Source organism: Quercus lobata, chromosome 3, assembly GCF_001633185.2.
Source record: "Quercus lobata isolate SW786 chromosome 3, ValleyOak3.0 Primary Assembly, whole genome shotgun sequence".
Taxonomy (NCBI): Eukaryota; Viridiplantae; Streptophyta; class Magnoliopsida; order Fagales; family Fagaceae; genus Quercus; species Quercus lobata.
Window position 1 is genome coordinate 32249933 of NC_044906.1, and position 5403 is coordinate 32255335.

A 5403-nucleotide genomic window follows, 5' to 3' on the forward strand; every position below is an offset into this window, starting at 1 on the left:
GAGGAAAAAATCATCATTTTATGACAAAATCACGAAAATGATGCTTTGACTTTTGGATAAAGAAAAGCTTAATTTGAAACAAATCTAAAAGTCCTAACTCCTAACAATAAAAATGAACATCGCGCACCTTTGATGTGATGGTCATTTCACAAGTATAAATGCTTGTGGGGTGAGGGGGCCAAGGACTGAGTTTCAAGTTTCTATGAGAGGACTTCACACACATACACTTAGATTAGATTAGAGTAGAATTCTATCTTAGATTTAAAAAAATCCCACCTTATATGCTAAATAGTTAGTACATATTCTTGTGATTAAGATTGAACACATGATTATGACTAATTAACTAAGATTGATTCTTAAAAAAATGATTATAATTGATTACGTGTCATGATTTCATTGGTTTAGGCTTATGATAAGAGTGCACATGCATGTATTTGGAATTAAGTATCCCTCTTTTAGATCAAAAATGTTGAAAATTAAGTAAATATCTTTTGTTAGTCTAGACAATTGCATTGTATACACATTATATTGATGTGATTTTGTTTTCTTGAATAATCATTGATCAATGATTATTCAACATATAAAATTATTACTAATATATTTTTTTTAATACAAAAAGTAAGATCCTACAATCAATAATTCAATCTTATTTGATTTTCTATTGATCCCATTTAGGTTTCCAAATTTTACAACCTTACTTGTGAACAATTGGGAGCAATATGTTTGGAATGTTGGGTGCATGATTAATATGTGCTTAAATATAATTTATTTCAATGCATGGAATGCAGCGGGTATGGTTCTAGTTATGGTTATGGGAGTTTACTTTTTATGTGTGGGTTCCAGTTAGCTTAACTGGTAAAGTCTCTTATCATCGAATAAGAGATCTAAGATTCAACCTCCCCCTACACCAAATATCAATTGGTGTCTTGGTCTAATAATAAAGAGTAATCATCACAAGTGGGTGCCATAGGTTGAAACTATCTCTAAAAATAATTTACTTTGTTATGTCATTCTTTGCCCCATCTATGCTTTGCACCTTCTCTCTCTCTCTCTCTCTCTCTCTCTAAATGAACTTTTGCTTGCCATGGCCTCTTAACTCTTCCCATTATATCCATCTAAGTATCATATGTAACCAAGTTAGGCTTTATACCATGAGCTTTCATCTCTTTATAAACATTCATGCACCTAACATAATTTCTCGACATTCCATATATTTTCATCATTGTCGAGAATGACACTGATCAATGCACCATTTTTGAGTTATGGCTCGACTATACAAACTCAAAGCCATATTAACAATACCAGCTTATACTTAGATGTCTATAACAGTAGAATACGTAATGATGAGTTAGAAATTTATGATCGTCATTAGTTTGAGATCGTCATTAACCAAGAGAAGACAGTACTCATTTATTACGCTAATTGATGACAAAGTGTAACAGATAGAGCAACGGTCATAGAGTGAGCTGTGAACTTCAGACAAAGATTTTGTAATGCACTAGCCGTTGAGCATAAATACAACAATTCATTGCCTATTAATTAGGCATGCAACTATAAAAGAGAAGGCAATAGAAGTTAAAGGTACAGACAAAATGCTCTACGAAAATCACTTTCAGTCAATTCTCTCTAAAATATTTCTCCCTTACTGACTTAAGCATCGAAGGCGGTTTGGCTAATGCCACATCAGCGTCTTACTCTTCCACCCAGTTCATTTTTGCAGGTTTTCCTCCAAAAGAAACGTCCCCAATCACAGCTTCGTCTATCCACTGCGACGAGGAGCTCAACTGCTGATTTTTTGCATCATCAGGTAACATCAGCAAGAACACACATTTTTGTTGGATACCTTTTCAAACCACTTCATAACCTTATTTGGAAAAGAACAGTCTCTAGCTCTAGTAATTATGGTCATAAACCTAGTATTATTAGGTTAAAGTTACTAGGACAATTTTATTCATTAAACAATTTCTCAATTTTTGTCTAATTCCCTACACTTTTGAACCACCTTTGTAGTCACATTAGAAAGAATCACCCCTCCCCCTTTTAGTTTTTGTCTCTATTGAAAGTACTTAAGTGAAAGTAATGCAAATTTTGGGTTTACCATATTATTAATAACAACTATGTTGGTGCATTTTAATATTAATTGACAAATAAAATGAGATACTTATTCCTCATGGTATCTATTTATATTGATTTTTTTTGGCAAATGAAAAGGCGTATGTGTCTTAAATATAATGGAGAGTTATTGTATTTCATATATCTCTAATATTTAATTCTAGAAGTCCTTATCATTACAATAATAGGTAAAATATTTATGAAAATAATAGGGTGATAATGCTCATTAATCTTGAGTAATTTCTATGAGCCTAAACAAATACCTATTTGCAACATTCCTCTATACACATACACATATATGTATAACAATATGTTTAGCAAAATAAAATATCTAGGGATTAATCTTGAGTATTTTCTATGAGTCTAAACTCAGACCTATTTGGATTTTGCAACATTCCTCTGTACAGATACATAGGCCAAAATGGCTGAATACCACATTTTTTGGAAATTTTTAGCAAAAAAAAACTGTTTTGGAAATAAATGGCAAACTACCACTTTTTCCAGAACTCGAGTTTCAAAAACTCGAGTTCCTCATCAATTCTGCCACCGTGGCACTACTGAGTTGGATTTATGTGATTAAAAAAAAATTATATGGTACTCGAGCTTGGTAAACTCGAGTACCATGCAACACAATACTCGAGTATACCAAGCTCGAGTACCTTTTATAAATAAAATGCAAAAAAAAAAAATTTACACAGTACTCGAGTTTACTAATATCGAGTACTGTGTAAATTTTTTTTTTTTTTTTTTTCGTTTGAGGATAAACAACAAATAAGCATAAAATAATAATAACTCCAAGTACAGCTGCTCTAGGTTGTTTAGTGCAGCTAACTCTAAAAATAATAATTAAATTTTTAGACATGGAAATTGTAAAAAAAAAAAAAAATATATATATATATATATTAATATTGTATACTATGAAATAGTTATGGAAAGATATGTGGCATGCTATATGTAAAGTTTAAATAAAAGCAATATATACAGATTTTGGTTTAACAGTTACAAATCCAAGAAAGAATTAGAAATGTCCACTTTGTTTTTATCATCAACATCATCAGTTAGACAAGTGAAAACTAAATAATTTGTCCATAGTAAAAGACATTTTTCCTATTTAGGTGGAATTTTATAACAAGAATGTCAACCAATTTAAAAGTAAATGCTTCTATTACGACTTTTTACTTGTTCCTTTTTTTTTTTTTTCTAAAATCCAAAATCTGTACAATATGGTTTTCAAAAGCATGAAACAAACTTTCAATGTCTGAAACTTCTGCTTTTGTTACTTTCATGAGAAAGTGGTAAAGTAAACATGACAGCCATTTTTTGAGTTCCATTGGTCTTCAAATATGTGCATAAACTGATTGAGTTACAAAAGATCTCTATGTTCTTTTGAAGGCTATGGAATTTTAACAAGTGATTCCAAATCATTATAACTAGAATTGCAAGAGATGCAAAATTATTAAAGAGAATAATAAAGGATTGGAAAATGTAATACGAAATTTATTTTAAATTACAAAAGAATCACATGTTAGAATGGTTCAAATGTTAAGGAACACAAGTTTAGTTTCTCATAAAACACTTAGTGAAATCATGTTTTCTAAATTTAAACACCAAATCTAAATGCTTTTTCATGTTTGAATTTCACAATGATCGAATCTATTTTTCTGCATTGATAAAATCTGTTTCTACATTAATAAAATTTGCTCTCTGTACATCATATTTTGCTATATATTCAAATCTGCTTATTGCATTCATAAAATCTATTTTTGCATTAATTGAAACTGTTCACTGTTTTCTCATAAAAATTTTTCACTGTTTTCTGCATAAACTATTTCTAGCATTCCGCATAAAATTATTTTCTGTTTAGCATTATTTAAAAAATTGTTCACTCTCTTTTATGCGTATATTATTTTCTGTTCACTATTTAAAAAATTGTTCGCTTTTTTCTTATAAAACTCCTAGTGAAATTGTGTTTTCTAAATTTAAAAGCCAAATCTGAATGCTTTTTCATGTCTAAATTTTACAATAATTGAATTTGTTTTTCTGCATTGATAAAATCTGTTTCTACGTTAATAAAATTTGCTCTCTACACATCATGTTTACTGTATTTTTGAAGCTGCTTACCGCATTCATAAAATCTATTTTTTGCATTAATTAAAATTGTTCACTGTTTTCTAATAAAAATTGTTCACTCTTTTCTGCATAAATTTTTTTTAGCATTGGCACAGTTATTGTACTTATATGGTTTTTAATGGTAAATGCCACGAAAAATTCGAATATGTAAAAAAGTTTGAAGTAGTTGAATGTAGAACTGTTTACTAAGTAAAACTATTTTCTGCATTAAGTAAAACTGTTCACTGTTGTTGTTAATTTCTACACGTTGTTGTTAATGTCTACACGTTCTGTGCAATACAAAATATTGTTGTTAATGTCTGACAACTGGTGATTATGTACATTCAACTTTTGCAAATCTAGAGATTAACTGTTTCTTAACTGTTGAGTTTACATGATTTTGTTCGTTCAACGATTTCGAATTTTTCAACAAATTCGGATGATCAATACATTAGTACACAATTTTCCATTTAATTTTCACGATTTTGTACGTTTAACGAATTCAAACTTTTCAACAAATTTATACTATCTGTAAATCTAAACAGTGAACAGAGAATAATTTACGCAGAAAAGAGAGTGAACAATTTTTTAAATAATGCTGAACAGAAAATAATTTTATGCAGAATGCTAGAAATAGTTTATGCAGAAAACAGTGAACAATTTTACTTAATGCAAAAAATAGTTTTACTTAGTAAACAGTTCTACTTTCAACTAATTCGAACTTTTTTACAAATTCGAATTTTTCGAGGCATTTACCATTAGGTGATTGATACGAATCAATCATTTTTCTTTCATGGAGTTTGTCCATTATTCATATGGCTACATATTTAAAAAAAAACACAAAAACCATATAAGTGCAATAACTGCGCCAATGCTAAAAACAATTTATGCTGAAAAGAGTGAACAATTTTTATGAGAAAACAATAAACAGTTTTAATTAATGCAAAAAATAGATTTTATGAATGCGGCAAGCAGTTTCGAAAATACAGTAAACATGATGTGTAGAGAGCAAATTTTATTAACGTTGAAACAGATTTTATCAATGCAGAAAAACAAATTTGATTATTGTGAAATTTAAACATGAAAAAGCATTCAGATTTGGCTTTTAAATTTAGAAAACATGATTTCAATAGGTGTTTTATGAGAAAATAGCGAACAAGTTTTTAAACAGTGAACATAGAA